General features: G+C 38.1%; 1 non-coding gene across 1 annotated transcript; it reads left to right on the forward strand.

Annotated features, from left to right (window-relative positions):
• Positions 1–694: 694 nt before the first annotated feature.
• TRNAE-UUC (transfer RNA glutamic acid (anticodon UUC)) lies at positions 695–766 on the forward strand. Its single transcript has one exon. It is a non-coding gene; the product is annotated as a tRNA-Glu (tRNA).
• The last annotated feature ends 14,549 nt before the right edge of the window (positions 767–15,315 follow it).

Here is a 15,315-nt window from a genome sequence, read left to right on the forward strand (position 1 = left end):
CCTTTTTCGCATCCGTTTTCGTGCCACACATGAGAATAGACGAGCTCCCAATCCTTCCATTTTTCTCCTCTTTTTTTGCAATAATTTGATATCTTTTGCTCCATTATCATTCAAGCTTACTCCTACAAATAAGAAATATGTAATGAGTATAATTCACTTCAAATATCATATAATCTCCCGCAATTCACACGACAAATAGGATGAAAATACACTCAAAATCATGCACTTTTAGCCATTTATCAATAGGTCATCTAATTAACGATAAAATATAAAATTTAAACTTAAAAATATTTTTAAACAAGATCAAAACTGAAAAAGAATAGTATGACATATAAATTAGGATAGAAAAAATAGTAAGTACCAATTAAGACAACGCGTCAACACCTATAAAAATGAAACTGGTCTCGAATCTTAGAGTTTTATTCATTGACATTGTAGTTTTTTTTTTTACACAATCATATCATATTACTTATAAGGTAATAGTACATACGTCTTTATAATAATTATTAATTGTAATGTAGTACAACTAGATAATTACCTTACTAGAACATATTAAATTAGACCGACAATCTAAAAGATCTCTACCATTTTGCTTCCCACTATCCAGTTTCCTATCACAAATTAAAATAGAGTTCCACTTATAGAGTAGCTAATTATCTACTTGTTTAATTATATGACAAACTAAACAAGCAAATCCGTTATCGTCCAGCGGTTAGGATATCTGGCTTTCACCCAGGAGACCCGGGTTCGATTCCCGGTAACGGAAAGTTCTTTTTCTTATTTAAAGTTTGGAAAATATAACAGCCTAAATGACTTTTCGCTTAAGGCCACCAATTTGTTTCTGCAGTCTAAAATCCTTAATTTTCTGGATAGAGAGAGTTTAAGAGGGACACGGATTACAGTTAATTTTGCAAAAAAAAAAAAACTACATATCATATTCCGGAAGTGAAACAGAAAAAAATAAAGCTATATATTTTTACTAGATGGTGTGTGAGCCGTGCTTTTATTCATTTAGCACGGGTGACATTATTGTTTGTTTGTTTGTGTCTTGTAGTTTGGTAAAATACAAAGACGGGAGAAGTAAACCTCATTAATAAAATTAAAACTTTGCTCCTGGGCCGCGAAGGGTGCCTGAGTCCTACTTGTCAAACACCCATAAACATGCGTCTAATATATGAACCTGAATAACATCTGTTGCATTACGAAAATAACATAGTGAAGGAAACCTGTCATCAAGGCATATGTACGTATACATGCAGAATACAGTGGGCGAGCCGGCAAGGCTGCTATAGACAACTATACATCCAAAACTGAAAGCCGACAAGGCCACATGCAACCCAACTAGATATACTGTTCACAGACCTCTAACAGAAACATAACTGTACAAAGACAGGACTAAGCCACATCATACCCATATATATATATATATATATATATATATATATATATATATATATATATATATATATATATATATATATATATATATATATACACACACACACACACACACACACACACACACACACACAAACGTATCGTATCAAAATCAAAAGCAGGTCCGGATCAAATGGAGCACGCCAACTCTCGCTGATCAGGAATCCTAAGAAGGGGGACCGTCAACTTGCCTACCTGCACCTGCGGGCATGAAACGCAGGCCCCGTGAAATAGGGCGTCAGTACGAAAAATGTACTCAGTATGTAAGGCATGAAAATTTGTACGTAAAAGACATAGATGAAACATGGAATATAGAAACACATCTATAAATTTGAATAACTTGGTAAATTCTAAAATGTTTATAATGTCATGCACATACGTATAAATGTCGTGTCATGCATATGTATGAGTGTACTGCCACTGAGGGCATCCTATCATATCGTCTCGGCCACTATAGGCAACATCATCAACATATACCAGTTGATCAGGTGGTGGTGCATATATAACGCCGTAACCTTTTTCCATATCCCATATACATATATTTACATATATACGTGTATATAATGCCATCTGGCCATGGATCAATGCACATGTATAAATGAGTGAAATGCATGAAAAATATGTAACAATCTCAATATTCCTTCCGGATAAACTTTTCCAACTCTGTATTATTCTGAGACCCATGAACAGAAGATAATAATAATTCTCATGGGGAATCAAGAATATAGACACACCTACTATTTATATGAATAGAGTAATTTATGAAAACTATGTGTTTGCTCGTTTCTTTAGTATCATATGGACCATGCCAAAAGAAAGAAGGGAGAGCCTTAACATACCTGTTCCTGGAATTATTTGAACAGAATGAAGCTTCTGCTTCTATGAAATATGTTGAACGAAATTCTGCTTGAATCTCTTGAAATTTTGAAACAAAATTGTGGTTGCTCTTTGAAATTTCAATCGAAATTTTGGCAAGAATTTGGACGAAATGTTTTTTCTGTTTCAAGGTTCTTGGTTTCGAGCCAAAGTCATGAATGAAAGCTAAAGACAGAATGGATAAGATTTTACAAGTCTTTCTAAGACTTAATCTTTAAGTCATGATTATGTTATTCATAGGTATCCACCTAGAATTATGACTACTTAGTCATTTTTTAGGTTTGTGGCTTCTTGCCACGTTTGGGGAGGGGGCTAATTTATTAATTTTTTATCCACTTATTATTTAATTGAGTAATGTCCTGTTACCCAGTAATTAATCAATTACCACAAATTACTTAAAATTCTATTTATTTTTAAAATACTTCATATATACCTTATATATTATATTACCGCGGTCATATGGTACCTTGCATGGTACTAGTTCATAACTATCAGGTATTATCGCTCGACCCGTGTTTTATTCCAAATTGGCCACTTTCAACAAAACTCGTTTTCTTTAATCCGTGTACCCCTTTATCCTTTATAACACTTATTTATCGCTTGTCATAAATAGCGTAAGTACGTTAACGTCAAGATGATCTCATCCCCGAGGCTACGTCGGTTAACTAAAAACGAAATTTTAACGTACGAAAATGCGAGATGTAACATCCTTCCTCCCCTTAGAAACATTTGTCCTCGAATGTTCAACTCCCCGTGATCCATATAACTTTGACAGGGTCGCCTTTGTAACAACACTAATACTAACTCTCCCTGTAGAAGCTTAATAATCCAACCCCACACCTTACCATAATTATTAATAACGACAATGGCCTCACATGACCAACGACAATAACAAACACAAGAATTTATACACGTACCTTATGATTATGACATCTCAGTCGGACCCTTCTCTGAAGGAGGAAATAGGTAGGGATATCTAGATTTCATGTTTTCCTCGGCCTCCCAAGTCATTTCTTCCACATTGTTGTTCGTCCAAAGTACTTTCACGGAGGCTACCTCCTTATTCCGCAGCTTGCGGGTTTGTCGGTCTAAGATGGAAACCGGAATTTTCTCATATGACAAGTCCTCTGTAACCTTTACATCATTCGTGGGTACCACTCGGGTAGGATCTCCAATGTATTTTCGTAACATAGATACGTGAAAAAATCGGATGGACAGACTCCAACTCTGAGGGCAATTCTAACTCATAAGCTACTTGTCCCACTTTCCGAATGATCCTATAAGGCCCAATATATCGTGGGCTAAGTTTGCTTTTCTTGCCAAACCTCATCACACCCTTCATAGGTGACACCTTTAAGAATACCCAGTCATCAACCTCGAACTCTAAATCTCGTCGCAGCACGTCAGAATATGACTTCTGACGAATTTGAGCTGTCAATATTCGATCCCGAATAAGCTTTACTTTTTCTATGGCCTACTGAACTAGGTATGGCCCATGTAATTCAGATTCTCCAACATCGAACCACCTGTGAGCACGTGATTTTTGCCTCATACGAATTACTCCAAAATAATTCCCAAAATTAGGTCTTGTCTTTAATTATGTGTGATTTTCCTGATTGTTTGCATATATTTGTGGGCATGTTTAATTTTATTAATGCATTAAAAATACAAAAATATAGCATTGGCATTTAAAGATTTGATTTTACATTTTTTGGAATTAATTAATAATTAGGTGTTTTACAAAAATGAAAATTCAAAAAAAAAATAATAACATATTTTTGTAATTTTAGTCAAATTGTGTGATTTTCTTTTAATTTGGCATTTAATTATTTGTGATAATTATTAGTTAGAATTAATTAGTATTTTTAAGTTAATTTGGTGTTTTATAATTTAATTAGGATTTTAGTTTTAATTTTTTTTGAAAGAAAAAGAAGAAAAGAAAAGAAAAAGAGTTAATAAAAGAGAGGAAATCAAATTTGGGCCAAAAGATCCCCAAGCCCAAACAAAACCCGTCCAAACCCACCCCAAACCATCCCAAACCCGTCTGCCCGGTCCACCCCTACCAGAACCAAACGACGTCGTTTGGACACGTTTTGATCAGGGCCATCAATTTCATTTGATCGAACGACCCTAAAGCTTTGCCCGTTACCCGACCCCGACCCATTTCATCTGAGACCGATCCGGTCTTTAAATCACTCAAACGACGTCGTTCCAATTAGTCAGATAATCCAAGCCGTTGATCTCGTTTGATCGAATGACCTGGATCCAATTTTACTCCATTATATATTTGACCAAACAGACGCCACCCTCCTCATAACCCCCCATCTCATCTTCCTCACCCAAACTCTAGAGACCAGCCGCCACCATTCCCCACCGCCTTCCGGTAGCGGCGCCGACTCCAATTACTCCCAAAAATACACCCCAGAACCCCTTCGATCCCCTCTTCCCGGATCCGTAACCCTTTACCTTCGAACATGCCTGAATCCCTTCGAATATCGATTCAAAAGGATGAACCCTAGCGCCGCCCTAACTTTCTCCGGTGGCGGCGCCGACTCCAATCCCTCCCAAATTAACACCACACAACCTCCACAACCCCCTTAGGCCCAATATATCATTAGTTTCCCTCGAATGTATCCAGAACTCCTCGAATATTGAATCTGAGTTCGAGCCTTAGAACCTTAAAATTCCGACCAGTGCATGAAAGATCGTTTGGTTGGATTTCTGGGCTTATTCAAACTTGTTTCATCACAAAATAATAACGCTCGTTTGTTCTGCATCAGGAACAAACGTTTGCTATTATTTTGGGTTGATTCAGAGTGCCAAATCCAAGTTCGAGCCTATCTAGTGAGTTCTTTCCTAGTTTTTGTTTATTTTCATTAGTATTATTCTAATATTCGTCTTCCTCGTCTCTTTTTCTTTTTTTGGTCAATTTCATTTGAAATTCGATCAGTTCTTTGTTATGAATTATTTCTGTTCACTGTTGTTTCTTTAAGATTTGGTTTTATAGATTTGTTTCGTATAATTAGGATATCAGCTTGTTATAACACTGTGAAATTGTATCTCGTTAATCACTCAGTCAAAATAATTAGGATTAGTTCAATAAGTTTGGTATTAAGTTCTTGTTTAATTGTGTCAATAAGAACTGATTAATATAAGTAATTCAAGGGTTTACCTACTTAAGAAGCTTCTAGTGGATAGTAGGGTTAGGATTGCACTAATGGATTAAATAATTAAGTGGATAATTGAGTGGAAAATGGAGTGGAAGATTAAAGAAATGAAAAGTTAAGTTGGTAGTGGAAAATGTACTAATTGAATGCCCATTTAAGGGAGCTGAAAATCAGAAAAGAAGGGGGCGGAGGGAGCGGTATACACTCGATATACACTCTGGATACACTGGATATACAGGGGCAGAATTCATTTTGGAGAGAGTAAAAAGATAGAACCAAATTTTGTGAAATATTGAGAGCGAACGAACACCAGAGAGAGTTCAAAGCTAGAAAGAGAAAACAAAGAGAGATTTCCGGACTATTTTTCTTCCCTATTTTTACTGGTTTTCTCCGTGTTACTGGGATTTATGGATTGAGATGTTGAAGCTACTGTGTTGGGCTTTCTGCTGCTGTATTTTGTTGTTGCTAATTGCTTACCCCATTTGTATGTTCTACATACCAGTTACATGTTCTGAAACTCGATGTATATAAATATCCAGTTGAAAATGAATGAAGTGGCGACTCTAAATCTTTAATAATAAATCCCGTTTCGATTGTACTTTAATTGAAAAAACTCCCTTATGCCCTTGCGGATGTAGGTAAAAAGGAGGTGTGACAGCTCTGTAGCTGTGAACACCTAATTTTTGACAACATTTAATTTTTTATCACTTCTTTTATATAAATATTTTAGGGGGTTTTAACCTACTATTATTTTAGATTTATTACACTTTTTATTATAGGATAAAAATACAAAAAATTTAAAAGGTGAATTATTACTATTAATATTAGTGAGTTCGAGTCTCCCCAAGAGCAAGGTGGGATGTTCTTGGAGGGAAGGATGCCGGAGGTCTATTTGGAAACAGTCTCTCTACCCTAGGGTAGGGGTAAGGTCTGCATACACACTACCCTCCCCAGACCCCACTAAGTGGGATTATACTGGGTTGTTGTTGTTGTTGTTGTTGAACTTCTCTCAGAATTATGATGTGAGGGCATGTGACTCAGGAAGAAAAAGTGAGTTTTCACCTCTGTTAGAGTAACTAGAGTGAGCATGAGTGTGTCATGATAAAAAAAGGGAAGTATTGAATAAAAAAATAAAAGTAAAAGTAGGTGGAATTCTCTTTTTAAAAAGGTAAAAGAATATAGAAAATTAAAAAAATAAAAAGTTTTGTGGAAATTTTAAAAAAAATAAAAAGTAAAAGAAAGTTGGAATTAAAAAATAAATATAAAGGTATCTGAAAATTTAAAATTTTTAAAGTAAATGAAAGTAGCATTTTTAAAAGAAAAGGAAAAGAAAGTGGTTTGTTTTTTTAAAGAAAAGTTAAATAAAGTGAGATTCTCTTTTAAAACAATAAAAAAGTGGGATTTTAAATAAGATAAAAGTAATTAAAGTTGGAATTTTAAAAATAAAAGTAAATAAAGGTGAGATTTCTTTTTCTAAAAAAATAAAAGCAATTTGTAAGTGGGATTTCTTTTAATTGAAAAATAATAAAATATTAAAAAAATAAATCTGAAAAATTTCGAAAATTTGCTATAAATAAAAGAGAAAATTTAGGAAGAAGTGTGTTCAAAAAAAGAGGAAAAAAATAGAGGAGAAGAAAAAAGAAGGGGGCGGAGAGAGAAGGATATACTCGATATACTCTCTGGATACAGTGGATATACAGGGGCAGAATTCATTTTGGAGAGAGTAAAAAGAAAGAACCAAATTTTCTGAAATATTGAAAGCGGAAGAACACCAGAGAGAGTTCAAAGCTAGAAATAGAAAACAAAGAGAGATTTCCGAACTATTTTTTTTCTCCATTTTTACTGGTTTTCTCCGTGTTGCTGGGATTTATGGATTGAGGTGTTGAAGCTACTGTGTTGAGCTTTCTGCTGCTGTATTTTGCTGTTTGCTGTTGCTGATTGCTTACCCCATTTTTCTATTCTACATACCAGGTACATGTCCTGAAACTCGATGTATGTAAATATCCAGTTGAAAATGAATGAAGTGGAGGCCTATTGTTGTTGAAGTGGAGGCCTATTGTTGATTTACTGCTTTCATTATATTGTAATAACCGTACTGATGGATTGTTAATTATAAGTTTGTGCATTTGAACCGTTAAGTGTGTGTTAGATATTTAGAAATGCTTATGAGTTTAGTTGAGTATTCGTTGTAATAATTCCATGCTGGACTAACAGAATAGTTTCTATTAGTTTAGTTAATTTTCGGTTTTCCTAGATCTATATAAATGGTGTTTTCAAGCTGTGATTAATTAGGTTGTAGACTGTTAAAGTAGTGTGATACTTCTTCTGATCATGGGAGCTTTATATTTAGTAGTGATGATGTGAGTTAATCTATAATTCTGAGTTTGAGTGGTTGTGTGTGGGTTCGAAATCAGAAAGTTAAAAGTAGATATGAGATATGTAATTCGTAAGGTTAATTTAGGCAATCCATTTTCGTCCAACATCCTTAATTCTCGAGTTTCAATTCTCATATGTGGTCACGTTAGTGTTTAATCAAAGTTCATGAGTCAGCATTTTAATAAAAATGAGTCATAGTAGGGAATTTGAAATTTGAACTAGTATGCACCATGTTTGAAATTGTGATCATATGCAGTTTACGTGGGTCATGAAATCTGAAATCAGTTGCTTTCAAACTCATGTTTAATGTTGCATTGAATTTATTTTACTGGCTAGTTAATTTTAGTAGTAGATTCATCAGATTTGTGTTCTTAATTAAATTGAAATTCCATTTAGTGTAAAAGACAGGGCTTAACAGGCTAGTCCCTAAACGTTTGGGCCTCAAGATAATTGATACACGGCCCAGGCAAGTTTTGGCCCCTTTCTCATTTAGGCCTGGGCCAAGGTCTGTTTTGGCCGATTTTATGGTGTATATCTGGTTTTAAATTCTCTCTGCTGGGCTCACATCGGAGCCCAATGGTCGGACGTTGGTGCAAAAATATTACTTAGTTTGCATCAGTCTAGTAACAAATTAATTAGGGCATTTCTTTTATTTTAGAGATAAATTAAGTAGAAAACTATAGATTGCTCTAGGTTTGCACTTTAAAATAATAAAACGGGATGAGCCTCGCTAAACAAAATACATAAATTGCGGGGCCCTCGATAATTGTATATATTAAAATACTTAGATTTCGGGACAGGCCATTTAGCGAATTTCACGGCCTTCCCCAAAATAATAACGTGTTAGTCTCTTTAGGCGCGTATTTTAATAACATTACCTCCCTAAACTCGGGTGCGCATTTATGTGACCCAAATCCAAATCCCAACGATGTTAAAGTATGTCCAAAAATTACGGGTGCATTTATGTGACGTGGTTCAAGACTTGTTTTAATGACGTTGCAATTTTCTTTAAAAATGAATAAAAGCGGTTAAGGTTAAAATTTGCACATAGGTTCATAATTGTTAAAATTGGATAATTTAAGCCAAATATAACAGTTGAGCGACCGTGCTAGAACCACGGAACTCGGGAATGCCTAACACCTTTTCCCGGATTAACAGAATTCCTTACTCAGATTTCTGGTTCGCGGACTATAATACAGAGTCAACCATAAATCTCCCAAGTGGCAACTCTAAATATTTAATAATAAATCCCGTTTCGATTGTCCTTTAATTGGAAAAACTCCCTTATGCCCTTGCGGGTGTAGGTAAAAAAGAGGTGTGACAGCTCTGGCGACTCTGCTGGGGACCGAACCCAGAATCTGTGGTTCAGGGTTCAAGAATTCGAGCTTAGAATAATTGTTATAGTTGGTTTTATCTATTATCTGATTTTGTTACATGATTTGGGCCTAATGTGCTAAATGATTGCTTTTACCGCTTTGATATTCCGTGAACTGTATATGAACTGTTGCGAAATCCCTTTTCTCTCTGAGTCTTCTAAATCATGAAGAAGTGTGTTCTTCGTGTGACTTCTTTTCTGTTAGAGTCATATCCCAAATTTAGAACGAGGTTCGGACAAGTTGCAAAGCCGGCGAAGCTTCTATATTCCCGGTACGCTGCCCCCCTCGGCTCGAGTTGTCCGCTCGGGTAAGCCAGGTCTAGAACAAACACCCAAGTTCTGAACCTAGAATAACTCAACTTCATGCCGGATCCCTAGTAGGAACGCTTATTTGCATCATGTGCATTTGACTTAGGGGACTCAACACAAGGGTTGGGTCCGTCTAGGACAAGCAACCTGAAATGAAAAAGACCATCCTGATGCATCCTACTTGTTTTCTGTGAATTTATTTGTTCGGACTTGCATGCTGACCGGCTTCTGAATCTCTGCCGAAAGAGAGAGGAAATAGCAGTGTAGAGAGTTAATTACCTATTTTTAGAATAAAATCAATGTCTAAATACTGTCGAAACTCTGCCGAAATTTTGAGAAAATAAAAAAAAAATATTTTATGTTTTTAAAACTGTTTGTTTTACTCAATAAGCAAAAATACGTACAAAAGAGTCTTTTATTTTAGTTTGTCTTGTTTTTAAAGACAGAGAAGAAAAATAGTTTGTTTGTTTGTTATAAAAGGAACAAAGGAAAAAGAATCTTATTTTCAAAAATAGCTAGTTTCTCTGCCTGAACTACGCGGGTTTGATTCTCACCGGATGTGAGATACGTAGGCAACCCTCATCGGGTCCAACCTCTCCTTTTGCAAAAATAGCCAAAAATGTCAAATTTTAATTTTCGTCATAAATAAGTCGGGTGATGCCGTTTTTGTCAAAAATAGCTGAATGTCTCCAAAAGGGACGCCGGAAGGCCGATTTTGCATAAATAGCCACCTTTGGTCATTTTTAAGATTTCGATCGGTTAATCCGCACAGCCTTGAAATCTTCGTCTCCGAAGTGCTGAAATGCCGTGTTTGAAAAACTGGGTCTTTCATTTTAGTTTGGAAAAAAAATAGTAGTTTTGTCTTGAATCAAATAAATTTACCTTTTTCTTAATCACCTTAATAAATGTGCAGGATGAGCACAAATGCAAATGAATCTTTCACCATACTTAACGAGGTCCCCCTCCAACTCTACATGTGGTGGAATGATCTGGGAGAAGGCAACAAAGAAATAGTGGCTAGAATCCTGGGAGGTCTTATCGGTCTACTAAATGTCAAGCCAAAGTCGGATGTCATCGAGGCCTTAATATCATTTTGGGACCCGACCCGCAATGTGTTTCGCTTTGGGGGTTTTGAGCTTACGCCCACACTGGAAGAAGTCGCGGGTTATGCGGGTCTGAATGGAAATCTGAGGGGTCAATATTTGCTGTCACCAAGACCGGTATCTCCGCACAAATTTTTGGATTTGCTAAACATAAGACGGAATGTTCAGAATGATGATTTGTCGGGAGGATGTTACGCTCTTCAATTCCTGTATCAGCGTTATGGTAATCCTCGGGGTTTCGAAGAACCAAATCTGGGACTAACCCATGCTGGGAACAGAAGTAAATGGGAATCAAGATGAACCTTGGCGTTCATAACAACATTCTTGGGAATCGTGATTTGTCCACGAGAAGATAAGAAAATAGAGACAAGTCTTGTGGGGATGGTTGATGTTGCAATTAAAAGGGCAGATAACACTATAGTTCCCCTGATTTTGTCAGAAATTTACCAAGCATTGACTGTTTGCAGGGAAGGAGGACATTTTTTCCAAGGTTGCAATTTATTACTTCAGTTGTGGATGCAAGAACATCTGTGCCACCGGGCGGGGTACATGAACTATGGGCTGATTGGGTTAAGTTGTATCGAAGAATTTGAAAAGCGAGTAAGGGGTATTGCATTTCCTGAGGATACCGAAGCTTGGCTCATACGACTGAGGTCATTGACTGCCGATCAAATTGAATGGGCATTTGGGTGGTTGCCCGTTACCGAGGTGCTATATATGTCAGCAGGAGAGTGTCATATTCTTTTAATGGGTGTTCGGAGTATCCAACCGTATGCTCCCCATCGGGTACTACGCCAGCTGGGAAGGTTTCAAGTCATCCCCAAAGATGAAGAATTGAGCAAGCACGTCATTGAGTTAAGTCCGAGAGCCGCATTCCCGGAAGATAAAATTCGCAAATTGTGGAATAAATGCCGGTTCCTCGGGCCTAAGACTATGGTCCGAGATTTGGCTAAAGGTGAGGTGGTCCCGAAGTATAATGCGTGGTTTGGGAAAAGATTCCAGATTCTCCAAAGGCCCGCCAAAAGAGCCCATGTCCAACAGTTTACTAATGATTCACAAGAGCAATGGGGTTGGTTAGCAAAAGAAAAGAGTTACAGGACAGAAATAGGCAAGCTGAAGCAACAGATTAGAGACCTGGAATTTGAAAATAGTCTGCAAGTTGATGCCGATCAGGGAGAAAAGAACAAATTGTCCCAATAAAATGAGGCGCTGAAAGCCCAAATCCGACAAATGAGGATAGATGCTGACAACCAACAAAGGAGTCGGTCGAATGAACGGTTAATAAAAGGGTTGAAAAAGGAAATCAGTGAGTTCCGGGATGATTTGAAGAAATTTGAGGGTACCGTAGCACAACTCCAGGCACAATGGGCAAAAAGAACAAAAGAGCGCACACAGTACTTACAACAGGCGAGGAAGGATCATGAAAAGACCATTGCCAGTCTAAAAAGGAAGGTGACTACCCTAGAGAGCGAGACGACTAAACAAGCCAAGGCTTTTGAAACCGAAAGTGAACACTGCTATGATCTAATGGCCTTGATGGAAGATGAAATACAACAGTTACAGAAACAACATCTGCATGATTCTCGGGTTTTGAAGGCTAGAGGGGATCAGATAGAACGCCTACTCCTAGAGAAAGACCGAACCAGGGACAAGATTTTGACTATTGCTCATGCTATTACCAGGAAATGTCGGGTGTGTGAAAACATGACCCGCACTACTTTCCTCTCGGCAGTGATGATATTTGTGAAGCAAATCATGTGTGAATTGGAACAGCTGGAAAGGGGCCTTACACCTAAGTCTGCGGCGAGGCCGAATGACGCCCCGCGGGCACCCAAATTTAAAACTTTAATGTATTCGTAGTTCGAGTCTGCATTTTCTTTTTCCTTAGAGTCTGTTGTCTGTTAGAGTCTGTTTTTCCTTTCGCATCAGAGTCTGTCAGGAGTTCTTGAGTTTGTACTTGGTTTGGTATCGAGTCTGTTATTTTCCTTTCCGAAAGCGTCTAGTTTGTAATAGAATGTTTATTAATGAAAAATCGAAAATTTTCAAAAATTGTCTCTTTGCTTTTCGCACTTATTTTGCCAGAAATACACAAAGGTCTGATTCATGCAGGGTCATGATACGTAGGCAATCTTCATAAGATTCGACCACAATCAAAAGAAAAGAATAAAATGAAAGAAAGGGGAGGGAAATAAAGATAGGCGTGTGTGACAATAAAAGGAAAGATCAGGAAAAGCTGGGATGACACAAGCAACCGAGCAAATACATGATAGAAAATGATTATTTGCCTAGGTGCATTGCATCCCAATGTGTAATTGCATATGTGTTAAACTCTAAAAAACTAACAAGTTTGTTGTTTTCCAGAGAATTCAAGAAGTTAGTTTATTTAGAGGATACTGGCACATTATCATTACCAAACCAGATCAAAGGGACCAATACCAGAAATCATGTCTATCCCGGATGTCGACACTAGGGTTGAGGTGGAAGAGTTGGACGTCAACAAAATGAAGGAGGAGATGCTCAAACTTAAGCAACAGATGGCCGAAAAGTACCAAGCCGGGTTCAAAGGGCAATCACCGCCGCCTTACCCAGCCAACCCAACTTTTACCCCACCATTAGCTCAGTCTCAGGATTATCCCACCACCGATCCAGGTTTTTCTATTTATCAACACTACCATGGCACTACTTTTCATATGCCGCAAGCTTCACCACCACAATCAATTCCATACCCTCCTGCGCCAGTCACTCTTGTCTTTGTTGCATCTCCACCAGCTGCACTCCATAGATCCTCGAGTGAACCTGTGTTCCAAGCTCAGGACAACCAGTACTATCCCCCGGAGCCCACCTTCAAAGCTCCCGAAACCTACCCCTATGATCCACGTTCTGATCTCCTAAGAGAAGCTGAAAAAACAGCCAAAAATCTCGAACATGAAGAGATGTTTAGAAAAATGAAAATCATAGAACAATCCTTCAGGGATATGAGAGGGCTAGGAGGTCAGGTAAGTGTGGCTTACAAAGACCTGTGTTTATTCCCAAATGTACAACTACCGGCAGGGTTCAAAATGCCCAAATTCGACTTGTACAACGGACACGGTGATCCGGTGGCTCATTTGAGAGGGTTTTGCAGTAAGATGAGGGGAGCCAGAGGAAAGGATGAATTGCTAATGGCTTACTTCAGTCAGAGTTTGAGCGGATAAGCATTGGAGTGGTACACCCGCCAAGATCACGAAAGGTGGTACACATGGGATGATCTGGCACAAGCATTCGCTTGTCACTTTCAGTATAATCTTGAGATCATTCCAGAACGACTATATTTGACTAAACTAGAAAAGAAGCACAGTGAAAGCTTTAGAGAATATGGTTTTCGGTGGAGGGAGCAAGCATCAAGGGTAGATCCCCCAATGAACGCACCGTTGCTGCTTGTTCCCTCCATCGAAAACCATATTCTCTAAAGCTTTCACTGTGCTTCTTCTCTAGTTTAGTCAAAGATAGTCGGTCTGGAATGATCTCAAGATTATACTGAAAGTGACAAGCGAATGCTTATGCCAGATCATCCCATGTGTACCATCTTTCGTGATCTTGGCGGGTGTACCACTCCAATGCTGATCCGCTCAAACTCTGACTGAAGTAAGCCATTAGCAATTCATCCTTTCCTCCAGCTCCCCTCATCTTACTGCAAAACCCTCTCAAATGAACCACCAGATCACCGTGTCCGTTGTACAAGTCGAATTTGGGCATTTTGAACCCTGCCGGTAGTTGTACATTTGGGAATAAACACAGGTCTTTGTAAGCCACACTTACCTGACCTCCTAGCCCTCTCATATCCCTGAAGGATTGTTCTATGATTTTCATTTTTCTAAACATCTCTTCATATTCGAGATTTTTGGCTGGTCTTTCAGCTTCTCTCGGGAGATCAGAACGTGGATCATAGGGGTAGGTTTCGGGAGCTTTGAAGGTGGGCTCCGAGGGATAGTACTGGTTGTCCTAAGCTTGGAACACAGGTTCACTCGGGGATCTATGAAGTGCAGCTGGTGGAGATGCCACAAAGACAGGGGTGACTGGCGGAGGAGGGTGTGAAATTGATTTTGGTGGTGGAGCTTGCGACATATGAAAAGTAGTGCCATGGTAGTGTTGATAAATGGGAAAACCTGGATCAGTGGTGGGATGATCCTGAGACTGATCTAATGGTGGGGTAAAAGCCGGGTTGGCTGGGTAAGGCGACAGTGATTGCCCTTTGGACCAGGCTTAGTACATTTCGGCCATCTGTTGCTTAAGTTTGAGCATCTCCTCCTTCATTTTGTTGACGTCCAACTCTTCCACCTCAACACTAGTGTCGACATTCGGGATAGACATGATTTCTGGTATTGGTCCCTTTGATCTGGTTTGGTAATGATAATGTGCCAGTATCCTCTAAATAAACTAACTTCTTGAATTCTCTGGAAAACAATAAACTTGTTAGTTTTTTAGAGTTTAACACATATGCAATTACACATTGGGATGCAATGCACCTAGGCAAATAACCATTTTCTATCATGTATTTGCTCGGTTGCTTGTGTCATCCCAGCTTTTCCTGATCTTTCCCTTTTATTGTCACTCACGCCTATCTTTTATTTCCCTCCCCTTTTCATTCATTTTATTCTTTTCTTTTGATTGTGGTCGAATCTTATGAAGATTG

Source organism: Nicotiana tabacum, chromosome 8 (genome assembly GCF_000715075.1).
Source record: "Nicotiana tabacum cultivar K326 chromosome 8, ASM71507v2, whole genome shotgun sequence".
NCBI classification, from domain to species: Eukaryota; Viridiplantae; Streptophyta; class Magnoliopsida; order Solanales; family Solanaceae; genus Nicotiana; species Nicotiana tabacum.